Source organism: Thermobia domestica, chromosome 2 (assembly GCF_964235325.1).
Source record: "Thermobia domestica chromosome 2, izTheDome1.hap1.1, whole genome shotgun sequence".
Classification (NCBI taxonomy): Eukaryota; Metazoa; Arthropoda; class Insecta; order Zygentoma; family Lepismatidae; genus Thermobia; species Thermobia domestica.
Window position 1 is genome coordinate 48,739,578 of NC_137455.1, and position 14,827 is coordinate 48,754,404.

Below are 14,827 nucleotides of genomic sequence, written 5' to 3' on the forward strand. Positions count from 1 at the left end.
GTTGCACTATGATTTTATTTGTTTCTCTGTGTGTCGGTGACTGTCGGTCACTGCCATACGTAGTTCATGCTCGATTGTTTCATTCTGAGAAATTCACTTACAGGAAAGAAACATTTGTTTCCGAATAAAAAAAAATATACATATATTGTAGTTACTCATCCGAAATGTGACGTGAAAAAAGTAACGCAAACTGGTACGTTACTTAAAAAATTGTAACGCGTTACCGTTACAGTTACTTTGGAAAAAATGTAACGCGTTACTAGGAAACGTTACTTAAAAAGTAACGCGTTACTTGCGTTACGTTACTTTCCAAGGGTACTGGTACACGGAATGAAGGCCTAATCGACATTTTACATTTCTGTCAGGAAAAGCAATTTAAAATGTTGATGGTGCGTCTTTCCTTGTATAGCTGCTTTCTTGTGTAAGTTTTTCTGCAACGAATCACTTTTTTCCACGATATTCGTAGTGCATTTAGAAGTAGAAGCTAGCACCAAAAAGTACGTAGTGTCCACATCAGCTTCTTTGCAAAAATTGCAATGAGCCACTTTTTTTCGTGTACCTCTCATTTTTTCTAATTTTGATTGTAGTAATAGGTATTTAAGAGCAAATCTATGTTTACTTGATTCGTGTATTAGGTTAATTTAACGAGAATTTACGATATAAAATTTACATAGGCCTATATTTAAGACTTAAAACATGTAGCTGAAATGAAAATGAAACAGTAGACTATATTTTTGCTGTACACTTTATGCATACTGTAAACTGATATACAAGGGCGGACCGGGGCGGCACAGTCATGTGGGCGCCAAAACAAATCTCAAAAAGTAAATTTTATAACGTGTTCTCTACTTAGTTTTTGGTTTATATTCTTGTAAAGTGGCGTCAATTGTATAATGTTTCTCCATTCCATCATGGCAGAAGAGTTTCATGTAACTAGCGGGATGTATCGACAAATGGAGACATGCCATATAGAAGAAAGAGTGGAGGGGAGTTGGTATTGTTTATAGTATGTATTTTATTGTATACTCTTTGTAAACTTTTCTCAGGTAATGAATGTTATTGGATTTTATATGTGTTACTCTTTTAAAGTAGTAGTGGAGGGGAACCAGTATACTTTAGATTACTTTAGATTTCTTAGAAACGACACCGCCGCGCCAAACTGTCATTCCTTGTTGAAAGTAGTGTCTGGGAAATTTAATGTTTCGCTATGTACAGTTCTTGCCAAATGATTCATTTCGACTGTGTTTACGAAATCGAATATATAGCTCTGTGACAACATAGTAGGGGTGGTTAGAAGCGGCACTACGAGGGAAAAAAATTCAGCGACTATCTTTGAATCCTTCCTCCCGCCAGCACATCTTGTTTTCGTTGTTGCTAATAGCAATAACCGATAAACTAATATTTAAGCTTATCAGTTCACCAAAATTGCCACTACTACAAAAGAGCCAGTAAGCACATGGGAAAACTCACAAATTCTACTCTAGAGACAATAAAAATTCCTTGAAATTGACTGAGTTCATAACAAAATTTGATTCAGTGATTGCAGAACACATGTGCAGAATCACTTCAAAGATAAACTTATATTACTTATCTAGGAAAAGGAATCCAGAATGAAAACATCGAGTTGCTATGTCAAAGAAAAGAGCAAGTTCTGAAGGAACTAGAAGAATAGACGTATTACTCTTTTATCTTAGATTCCACTCCTGATGTAAGCCACGAAGAGCAATCGTCATTGGTAAATCGTTATGTGAGTTGCGAATTAGGAAAAGCACCCTATTGACTGTTCGACAGGAGAAGCATTGACACACTTCTCACACAACTTAAACAAATGAAGCTACCTCTAAGAAATATACCTGGACAAGGATAGGACAACGTCTCCAATATGAAGGAAAAACACATTGGAGTTCAAAAAGAATATTGGACATCATGCAGTAGCCAGGATTTCGTAATTGGGGGTCCGTGACATGAAATACTGTGGTCATCACACCAGAGGCTCGATCACTCTAAACTATTTTACTGGAACATATATTGGTTCGTTTAGCCAGGATTTCGTAACGGGGAGGGGGGAGCGTGTCATGAAATTCTGAAGGCCCAGGAGCATGATCAATCCAAACTACTTTACTATCAACATATATTGGTTTGTTAGGACAATAAAATTAGGATATCTTGGTAAGTATTTTAATAACAAACTATAAAGAAATCTTGAGTAAAATAATAAAAAAACAAACGCATTGAAAAAGATTTTACAGTATTTACGTTCTTCCTCTGTGTATTCAAATATAACAATTTTCCTTTCATTATGACCTCAACTATTATCAAAAGTACATATACACTATTATAAAAAGTACTTCAATAATGTAAAAAGTATTTCAATAATATCTTGTAAAATAATTTACAATATCTGCGTTCCTTTCTCTGTCGAATCAAATGCTAATAGAACTTTCTTTCCACATAAATTTTTGTTTTTATTATTCCGTCAACTACTGTCGGTGCGAAATGACAGGTTAAAGGAGCAGTAGAAAATTGTTTTTGAAATAATATGTTTGATATTGGAAGGATGCGATGACGAAAAATTATGATAAAAAAATGTCCACGCTGTTACTCAATGGCACTATGTATTCGGAAGCTTGAAATCTCCCTGACTAGTAGCAGAAATTCTGAGAATTCTGTAACTTTTCTAGAAATTTCAAATTCCCTGACTTGAGGGATATCTTGCTCACCTCGACACAGTGTATTGCAAGTAATACAAATCTCCTCGCAAGAAAGAGCAACCAAAAGCTTCCTGTAGTTTTTATTATTTTTATTTTTAATGCTGATTCTTTTTTTTCTCATTTCGTTTTGTTTCATCCTTCCTTCATTTCATTCTGGTCTCGAAGAAGGGGTCCGGACCTCCCGAACCCGCCCCCTTTGGCTACGTGCCTGTGGACATGAACCCTCGTGCATTCTTCGTACTGTGTAGCTCAATGACACTGCATTACCTTGCACTGATGCTGCTGACTTCTTCAGCACTATACAGGAAATTTATAACTTTTTCTCTGCTTCGACACATAGGTGGTCTGTACTGACAGAACATGTCAGTTCTCTAAGGGTGAAATTTCTGAGAGTAACTCGGTAGGAAAGTCATATTGATGCAGTGACTGCTGTTTGTTATCAAGCTGGAGAAATATACGATGCACTATACGCATGTTTTATTGATCCCAGGAGTGATGCGTTTGCAAAAGTAAAGCTAATAGTCTAGCCCACAAGATTAAGAGTTACAAGTTCATTTGCTGTCTAGAACTTTGGCATACAGTTCTATTCAGAATCAATCTTGTAAGCAAAATGCTTTAAAAAGAAGAAATGGGTATTTCAAAAGCAGTTGAAGTGATGGCAAAAGTGAAATGTCATTTTGAAGCAACGTGAACCGATAAAGGGTTTGAAGAGGTACTAGTGAATGCAAGAGAAATTGCAGAGATTCTGGGAAGCGACCCCCCTATTTCCAAGTACATTACAATTACTTCAGTTTGAGTATTACACTACGTCAGTTTGAGTATGAGGCCCCTGATGAGCACATTGCGGATCCCAGAATTTATTTCAAAAGTAGCTTTTATTTTCATGTTTCGGATCAACACATAAGCTCACTAGAAGAACGGTCTTCTTAACTAAATCAACGTCATGACCTATTTGAGTTTTTATTATTGATGGGCAAAACTGGTTTTTATAAGAACCGGAAACCGGTTGCTAGAAAAACCAAAATCCGAAAAAACGACATTTCGGGTTTCTCCGAGTAGTAGTGGCCCCGTTATGCCCGAATGACTCATCCTCACTCTCTTTCATGACCGGGGTGAAAGGTCAATGACCTTGGCCAGGGGTCAATGACCTAGGGGTACCTAGGACCACCCCCTCTAAATTTTGGCAGGGGTACCATGCCCCACCCCCTAAATTTTGGCAGGGGTACATAGGACCACCCCCCTTAAATTTTGGAAATTGCCAAATCTAAAAATTTGGTATGGTAGGGTAGGACAATAGTATGTACCTCTATCGGTATTGGGTGTCTATGTCGTTCCCTTTTATGGGTAAAAAATTGCCAAAAATTCAAATTTCGGGGGTTTTTGACCTAATTTATCCCCTTGGATGAGGTGTTATTACCTTATATAGTTATATGGGTGTATACAGGGGTTCATTACCTTTCATAAGACATGGGTATATTAATGCACCCCTTGAAAAATTTGGGAGGGGTACCATGGCCCACCCCTTAAATTTTGGAAATTGACCAATTTCAACATTGGGTATTATAGTACAGGACCCTAATATGTATCATGATAAATTTGGGTGGTCCACCTCATTCCCTTCTAGGGGTACAAAATTGCCAAAATATAAACGTAAGCAATACGTTGTACCACGTGTTTGGTTTTCGACCTAATTTATCTCCTTGGATGAGGTCCTATTACCTTATATGATTATATGGTCATGTATAGGGGTTCATTCCTTTCATAAGACATAGGTACATTTGTGCACCCCTTTAAATTTTTGGATGGCCCACCCCCTAAATTTTGGCAGGGGTACATAGGACCACCACCCCTTAAATTTTGGAAATTGCCCAATTTAAAAATTTGGTATGGTAGCCTAGGACCATAGTATGTACCTCTATCAGTATTGGGTGTCTATGTCGTTCCCTTTTAGGGGTAAAAAATTGCCAAAAATTCAAATTTCGGGGTTTTTTGACCTAATTTATCCCCTTGGATGAGGTGTTATTACCTTATATAGTTATATGGGCGTATACAGGGGTCCATTACCTTTCATAAGATATGGGTATATTTGTGCACTCCTTTAAAAATTTGGGAGGGGTACCTTGACCCACCCCTTAAATTTTGGAAATTGACCAATTTAAACATTGGGTATTATAGCACAGGACCCTAATATGTATCGTGATAAATTTGGGCGGTCCACCTCATTCCCTTCTAGGGGTACAAAATTGCCAAAACTATAAACGTAAGCAATACGTTATACCACGTGTTTGGTTTTTGGCCCAATTTATCCTCTTGGATGATGTGTTATTATCCTATATAGTTATATGGTCATGTATAGGGGTCCATTACCTTTCATAAGATATGGGTATATTTGTGCACTCCTTTAAAAATTTGGGAGGGGTACTTTGGCCCACCCCTTAAATTTTGGAAATTGACCAATTTAAACATTGGGTATTATAGCACAGGACCCTAATATGTATCTTGATAAATTTGGGCGGTCCACCTCATTCTCTTCTAGGGGTACAAAATTGCCAAAATATAAACGTAAGCAATACGTTATACCACGTGTTTGGTTTTTGGTCGATTTTATTCCCTTTGATGATGTGTTATTATCCTATATAGTTATATGGTCATGTATAGGGGTCCATTACCTTTCATAAGATATGGGTATATTTGTGCACTCCTTTAAAAATTTGGGAGGGGTACTTTGGCCCACCCCTTAAATTTTGGAAATTGCCCAATTTAAACATTTGGTATTATAGTACCGGATCCTAACATGTATTATGATAACTTTGGATGGTCCACCTCGTTTCCTTCTAGGGGTACAAAATTGTCAAAATATAAACGTAAGCAATACGTTGTACCACGTGTTTGGTCTTTTGGCCCAATTTATCCTCTTGGATGAGGTTCTATTACCTTATATGGTTATATGGTTATGTATAGGGGTCTATTCCCTATCATAAGACATAGGTACATTTGTGCACTCCTTTAAAAATTTGGGAGGGGTACTTTGGCCCACCCCTTAAATTTTAGAAATTGCTCATTTTATATATTTGGTATTATAGTACTGGACCCTAACATGTATTATGATAAATTTGGGTGGTCCACCTCGTTCCCTTTTAGGGGTACAAATTGCCAAAATATAAACGTAAGCAATACGTTGTACCACGTGTTTGGTTTGACCTAAGTTATCCCCTTGGATGAGGTTCTATTACCTTATATGGTTATATGGTTATGTATAGGGGTCTATTCCCTATCATAAGACATAGGTACATTTGTGCACTCCTTTAAAAATTTGGGAGGGGTACTTTGGCCCACCCCTTTAATTTTGGAAATTGACCCTTTTTACATGTTTGGTATTATAGTATAGAACCCTAATATATATTACTATAAATTTGGGTGGTTCACCACGTTTCCTTTGATGGGTACGAAATTGCCAAATTTTAGTACAACCACGTGTTTGGTTTTGGCTCAATTTATCCCCTTGGATGAGGTCCTATTACCTTATATGGTTATATGATCATGTATAGGGGTCCATTCCATATCCCCTTAAATTTTGGAAATTTTCCAATTTAAGCATTCGGTATCATAGTACATGACCTCAACATGTATCATGATAAATTTGGGTGGTCCATCTTGTTCCCTTTCATGGGTAAAAATTACTAAAATATAAACATAAGCAATATGTTGTACCATGCGTTTGGTTTTTGGCCCAATTTCTTCCCTTTGATGGGGTTCTATTACCTTATATGGTTATATGGTCATGTATATGGATTCATTTCCTATCATAAGACATGGGTACATTGACGCACCCCTTGAAAAATTTGGGAGGGGTATCTTGGCTCATCCACTCGGTTTTAGAAATTGTTTTAATATAAGCATTTGGTATCATAGTACAGGACTTCAATATGTACCACTATAAATTTGGATGGTCCACATCGTTCCCTTTCATGGGTAAAGAACTACCAAAAATCGAATTTCGGAGGTTATTGACACCTATTTAGCACGTTATATGGTTTATTACCTTTATATGTTTATGTTCCCTTTTAAATTTGGGAATTATCAAATAACAAAATTCGGTAAACGTTTTCTAGGACCCATTGGTGTTCCTCTTATGGCCAAATATTCAAAATTTAAATGTTATTGACCGGCTTTATTATTGAATAAGTACAGGATTTATTACTTTTTTCATAAGACACAGGTGTATTTGTGTACCAATCTTAAATTTTGGGATGGGGTACATTTCTTATTGTCATATCAATAATTGGTAAATGTTCTTTGGGTAAATCATTGTGATCACGTGATCAGTTATTGACCTATGATGGGATTAGGAGTCCAGGACATTGGTACATTGAAACTTTGTAGGATAATTTGAGAATGCGTCATTGGTATTGATTATTACAGCCAAATATAAACGTAAGCAAGACGTTGTATCACGTGATTGACCTTGAGTTTTAGAAATCTGATAGCTAACCTTATTGAATCTTATGACTCATAGTCTTAAGGGAATACATGCTACAACACTGGCAAAGTTATTGTTGATGCAATTTGATTGGCTGATCTATATCTTTCCTGCAATCTGATTGGCTGATCACTATCTTTCGTGCAATCTGATTGGTTGATGAGTTTCAAATCTTTGCTGAATTCAGTTTTGTTTTAACATTTAAAAAGTTTTTGAATTTTTTGTTTGAAACTTTGGTTTGACATTTTTTCGTGTGATATTTTTAGTTTAAAAATTTTTGTTTCGAAAGTTTTGTTTGAAAATTTTGTTTCAAAATTTTGTTTGAAACTTTTGGTTTGAAATTTTTGTTTGAAAAAATTTTTTGTTTGAAATTTTTGTTTCAAAATTTTGTTTGTTTAAAATTTTTTTGTAAATTTTTTGTTTCAATTTTTTTGTTTAAAATTTTTCGTTTGAAATTTTTTTCGTTTGAAAATCTTGTTTCCAAATTTTTTCGTTTCAAAAATTTTGTTTGAAAGTTTGGTTTGACATTTTTTTTTTAAAGATTGTGCACTCATTAGTAAAGAACCGGAACTGTTTAGAACAAAAACCTTTGTCAATATTTTTTTCATGATGCAATAGTACACGTCAGAACATGGGGTTGTACTTGAAATGAAAAAAAACACAATTCATTGAAATGGATCATTTTATTACACTCCACATACATCCATACCAGATAGTGGTTCTGGATATTGTCAATACAATGTATTTTGAACTTCTTGCACTAGTTTGTCTTTAGCATATAATTTTAATTCCAATTGAAGTCTTTTAAGGTCTAATGCAATATCAATTGGTGGAAACTCAATGTTCATTTGATCACAAATAAACTGTTTATCAATACAGTTATGCACCCACGAACGATGTTGACAACCATCACAATATCTAGATACATGTTGTACAATATGCATAACACATTTTTCAAAATAGTACTTTTTCAGGAATATACTTGTTTTGTTACACACTTCCACTGCATGTTTAACACACTGGAATACGCTGATGAATTTGTTCCATTCTGTTTGTGTTAGATACACCATGTTGCGAGGGACATGAAATGTACTCTTTTTACGTAACAGCACCATCTTCTCTTCGAGGACTGTACGCAGCACCACTTCATGATTTGAGCCTAATCATTTGACTATGGTCACATTTAGCTCATCATGAAAATAATCGTTCATTTGGTTGATTCGTGAACATAATATTTGCCATTCTTCACAGGTCAGTTGTACACCAAATTGTTCTGCTTTGCCCAATCGAATCACTGGGTCAAATGTTCTAGCACTGATACCAATCATCACATGTTTTGTTTGAAATATATTTATTGGATAATAGCTTGCGAAGATGAATTCTTTATCGTTAGAAGTACACATCTTTCCTCCTGAAAAGCACTTGCTCAAATGATTTCACGGTATTGGTTGATTTATAGAACTACGGCTGACGTCATGTGCTGACGTTTGAATTCATGGTTTCATCACAGTTCCTGACGTCATGCTGACCAACCACATTCATACAACTATGTCTGATGTGCTAATTCATGATTTCATCACAATTGCTGACGAATCCGGCTGTGTACTAAATTCAAACTGATGACTTCGACCCAAGAGTCTTTTATAGCATAAAGATACAGATCCAGTATTTAAGAAACGCAGCAGTTCTTCTTGTTTTGATGCTTCCATGGGTAAATATCTTGCTGGTAAAATTATATTCTTATCATTTTCAAGCTTCACTACGATTCTTAATCCAAACTCTGTAGGGATCATTTGGCTAGCTAAGATTCTATAAGGTACATTCTGTTGTAAATCAGTAATCTTGGTAAATGATTTCATCACATCACGTGTGTTTAGAAACTGCAGACAAGTAGCCATGATGATGTTATCATGAATACTAACGCGAACGATACTTATATATGATGCAAAACTGATGACGTTTCATTATCATGTTCTGACGTGTACTATTGCAACATGTTCTGACGTGTACTATTGCACCACAATGTTGCCAGAGGTTTTAGTTCTAAACAGTTCCGGTTCTTTACTAATGAGTGCACAAACTTTAAAAATGTCAAACCAAACTTTGAAACAAAAAATTTCAAACAAAAATCTTTGAAACAAAATTTTGAAACGAAAAACATTCAAACAAAAAAATTTCAAACGAAAGAAATTCAAACAAAATTTTGAAACAAAAAAAAATTTCAAACAAAATTTTGAAACAAAAAATTTCAAACAAAAAATTTGGAAACGAAAAATTTCAAACAAAAATTTTAAACAAAAATTTGAAACGAAAAAAATTTCAAACAAAAAAATTTTAAACAAAAAATTTTGAAACAAAAGTTGTCAAAAAAAATTTCAAACAAAATTCTAAAACAAAAAATTCAAACAAAAAATTTGAAAGCAAGAATTTTCAAACAAAATGTTTCAAGCAAAAAAAATTTCAAACTAAAAAATTTTTACGTTTCACGGTTAACCGTCAAACTTTATCCGGTTTTTAACTATTTGATTAACAAATAAACGGTTTTGATCATATTTATCATTGAGTGCAAAATGTTGAACGAAAACAAGATTTTTAAATGTAAAACAAAACTTAAAAACTGAATACAGCAAAGATTTAAAACTCATCAACCAATCAGATTGCACGAAAGATAGTGATCAACCAATCAGATTGCAGGAAAGATAGTGATCAGCCAATCAAATTGCATCAACAATAACTTTGCCAGTGTTGTAGCATGTATTCCCTTAAGACTATGAGTCATAAGGTTCAATAAGGTTAGCTATCAGATTTCTAAAACTCAAGGTCAATCACGTGATACAACGTCTTGCTTACGTTTATATTTGGCTGTAATAATCAATACCAATGACGCATTCTCAAATTATCCTACAAAGTTTCAATGTACCAATGTCCTGGACTCCTAATCCCATCATAGGTCAATAACTGATCACGTGATCACAATGATTTACCCAAAGAACATTTACCAATTATTGATATGACAATAAGAAATGTACCCCATCCCAAAATTTAAGATTGGTACACAAATACACCTGTGTCTTATGAAAAAAGTAATAAATCCTGTACTTATTCAATAATAAAGCCGGTCAATAACATTTAAATTTTGAATATTTGGCCATAAGAGGAACACCAATGGGTCCTAGAAAACGTTTACCGAATTTTGTTATTTGATAATTCCCAAATTTAAAAGGGAACATAAACATATAAAGGTAATAAACCATATAACGTGCTAAATAGGTGTCAATAACCTCCGAAATTCGATTTTTGGTAGTTCTTTACCCATGAAAGGGAACGATGTGGACCATCCAAATTTATAGTGGTACATATTGAAGTCCTGTACTATGATACCAAATGCTTATATTAAAACAATTTCTAAAACCGAGTGGATGAGCCAAGATACCCCTCCCAAATTTTTCAAGGGGTGCGTCAATGTACCCATGTCTTATGATAGGAAATGAATCCATATACATGACCATATAACCATATAAGGTAATAGAACCCCATCAAAGGGAAGAAATTGGGCCAAAAACCAAACGCATGGTACAACATATTGCTTATGTTTATATTTTAGTAATTTTTACCCATGAAAGGGAACAAGATGGACCACCCAAATTTATCATGATACATGTTGAGGTCATGTACTATGATACCGAATGCTTAAATTGGAAAATTTCCAAAATTTAAGGGGATATGCAATGGACCCCTATACATGATCATATAACCATATAAGGTAATAGGACCTCATCCAAGGGGATAAATTGAGCCAAAACCAAACACGTGGTTGTACTAAAATTTGGCAATTTCGTACCCATCAAAGGAAACGTGAACCACCCAAATTTATAGTAATATATATTAGGGTTCTATACTATAATACCAAACATGTAAAAAGGGTCAATTTCCAAAATTAAAGGGGTGGGCCAAAGTACCCCTCCCAAATTTTTAAAGGAGTGCACAAATGTACCTATGTCTTATGATAGGGAATAGACCCCTATACATAACCATATAACCATATAAGGTAATAGAACCTCATCCAAGGGGATAACTTAGGTCAAACCAAACACGTGGTACAACGTATTGCTTACGTTTATATTTTGGCAATTTGTACCCCTAAAAGGGAACGAGGTGGACCACCCAAATTTATCATAATACATGTTAGGGTCCAGTACTATAATACCAAATATATAAAATGAGCAATTTCTAAAATTTAAGGGGTGGGCCAAAGTACCCCTCCCAAATTTTTAAAGGAGTGCACAAATGTACCTATGTCTTATGATAGGGAATAGACCCCTATACATAACCATATAACCATATAAGGTAATAGAACCTCATCCAAGAGGATAAATTGGGCCAAAAGACCAAACACGTGGTACAACGTATTGCTTACGTTTATATTTTGACAATTTTGTACCCCTAGAAGGAAACGAGGTGGACCATCCAAAGTTATCATAATACATGTTAGGATCCGGTACTATAATACCAAATGTTTAAATTGGGCAATTTCCAAAATTTAAGGGGTGGGCCAAAGTACCCCTCCCAAATTTTTAAAGGAGTGCACAAATATACCCATATCTTATGAAAGGTAATGGACCCCTATACATGACCATATAACTATATAGGATAATAACACATCATCAAAGGGAATAAAATCGACCAAAAACCAAACACGTGGTATAACGTATTGCTTACGTTTATATTTTGGCAATTTTGTACCCCTAGAAGAGAATGAGGTGGACCGCCCAAATTTATCAAGATACATATTAGGGTCCTGTGCTATAATACCCAATGTTTAAATTGGTCAATTTCCAAAATTTAAGGGGTGGGCCAAAGTACCCCTCCCAAATTTTTAAAGGAGTGCACAAATATACCCATATCTTATGAAAGGTAATGGACCCCTATACATGACCATATAACTATATAGGATAATAACACATCATCCAAGAGGATAAATTGGGCCAAAAACCAAACACGTGGTATAACGTATTGCTTACGTTTATAGTTTTGGCAATTTTGTACCCCTAGAAGGAAATGAGGTGGACCGCCCAAATTTATCACGATACATATTAGGGTCCTGTGCTATAATACCCAATGTTTAAATTGGTCAATTTCCAAAATTTAAGGGGTGGGCCAAGGTACCCCTCCCAAATTTTTAAAGGAGTGCACAAATATACCCATATCTTATGAAAGGTAATGGACCCCTGTATACGCCCATATAACTATATAAGGTAATAACACCTCATCCAAGGGGATAAATTAGGTCAAAAAACCCCGAAATTTGAATTTTTGGCAATTTTTTACCCCTAAAAGGGAACGACATAGACACCCAATACTGATAGAGGTACATACTATGGTCCTAGGCTACCATACCAAATTTTTAAATTGGGCAATTTCCAAAATTTAAGGGGTGGTGGTCCTATGTACCCCTGCCAAAATTTAGGGGGTGGGCCATCCAAAAATTTAAAGGGGTGCACAAATGTACCTATGTCTTATGAAAGGAATGAACCCCTATACATGACCATATAATCATATAAGGTAATAGGACCTCATCCAAGGAGATAAATTAGGTCGAAAACCAAACACGTGGTACAACGTATTGCTTACGTTTATATTTTGGCAATTTTGTACCCCTAGAAGGGAATGAGGTGGACCACCCAAATTTATCATGATACATATTAGGGTCCTGTACTATAATACCCAATGTTGAAATTGGTCAATTTCCAAAATTTAAGGGGTGGGCCATGGTACCCCTCCCAAATTTTTCAAGGGGTGCATTAATATACCCATGTCTTATGAAAGGTAATGAACCCCTGTATACACCCATATAACTATATAAGGTAATAACACCTCATCCAAGGGGATAAATTAGGTCAAAAACCCCCGAAATTTGAATTTTTGGCAATTTTTTACCCATAAAAGGGAACGACATAGACACCCAATACCGATAGAGGTACATACTATGGTCCTACCCTACCATACCAAATTTTTAGATTTGGCAATTTCCAAAATTTAAGGGGTGGTGGTCCTATGTACCCCTGCCAAAATTTAGGGGGTGGGGCATGGTACCCCTGCCAAAATTTAGAGGGGGTGGTCCTAGGTACCCCTAGGTCATTGACCCCTGGCCAAGGTCATTGACCTTTCACCCCGGTCATGAAAGAGAGTGAGGATGAGTCATTCGGGCATAACGGGGCCACTACTACTCTCCGAAACCGGTTTCGGTTTTCTTCAAAACCTGTTCGGTTTTCACCAAAACTGGTTTCGGTGAAAACTTTTAGAAAACACATAAAACTATTTTTGTGGAAACGGAATCGGTTTCCAGAGAACAACAAAACACTATTCTGGTCGGAAATAGAACCAATTTTGGAAGAAAACCGAAAACCCGTTTTGAAGAAAACCGAAACTGGATCCGATGGAAAATCGAAACCTGTTTCGGCGAAAAAACCGAACCGCTTTTGTAGAAAACCGAAACCAGTTTCAGTGAAAAAAGTTTTTTTTCTTTTTTTAATTTTCAAAAACCAGTTTCGGTTTTCCTAAAAACCGAAAGCCGGTTTTTGTGTCCAGCACTAGTTTTTATACAGGATCAAAAATGAAGACAAAAACTCCCTGATGAAGAAACGTTCTGACCTTCAGGTGGCTGTAACAGATGAAGAGCATTGTGATATTGAGGGTTTCCAACTTCAACATTAACTATTGGTTTTACTCTTCCTACTACCAGATGAAAGCTCTAAAAGCCTCCTTAAACTATTAAAATACTTGACGAGTAACCAGCTGACTGAAAATTTCCATAATTTTTCGATTGCACTCAGAATTGCTCTCACTCTTCCTCTCAGCGTGGCTTCAGGCGAAAGGAGCTTCTTAAAATCAAAATTAATTAAAAAATATTCGAGATCTACCATGTGCCAGGAGCGCCTCGTGGCACTCGCCATGATGGCGATTGAGATCCCCATTCTTTAAGCCATTGACATAGATGACATTGTCAGAGATTTTGCAGACAACAAAGCTCGGAAGTTTATATTGTAATTGCTGTGAGAAGCTGAAAACAAATGTATTTAAAATTTCAGTATTAGTGGAATTTAGCTTTTTATTTAGTTTTTTTTTTTTTTTTTTTTTTTAAGTTTTGTTGTGCTATTAATTATGCTGCCTGAGGAAAAAGGTGGCAAAATTAGCAAAACAATTTGCGCAAATTACTGTTTTTATGGAAGAAAACATGTGGTCACTTACTCAAAAAGACCCCTAAACTGACTTTGATATGATTTACTTACTTATCAAACTTACGAAAGTTAGAAGTTTTATAACACTTGATGAAATATGTTATTAAACTTTAATCTTGTAAAAGTGTTCAGCTTTTGTACAAATTCATGAGATACGTTTTATGAATGCTACGGACTTTAAGTACTAGGGCCTATATAAAAAGGGTTGTTTATATTGCTGTGCGTAAAACACGATCAACATATGTGAATTGTATTTATTGGTATTTCACGTTATTAGAATAGATTGCTACATAGTCGGATATATGATAGAATGACTCCAGATGTTATTGATATAACATGACTATTTACAATACAGCAGTAATTATGTCACCATTAGTAGTATTCAATAAATGATGTTC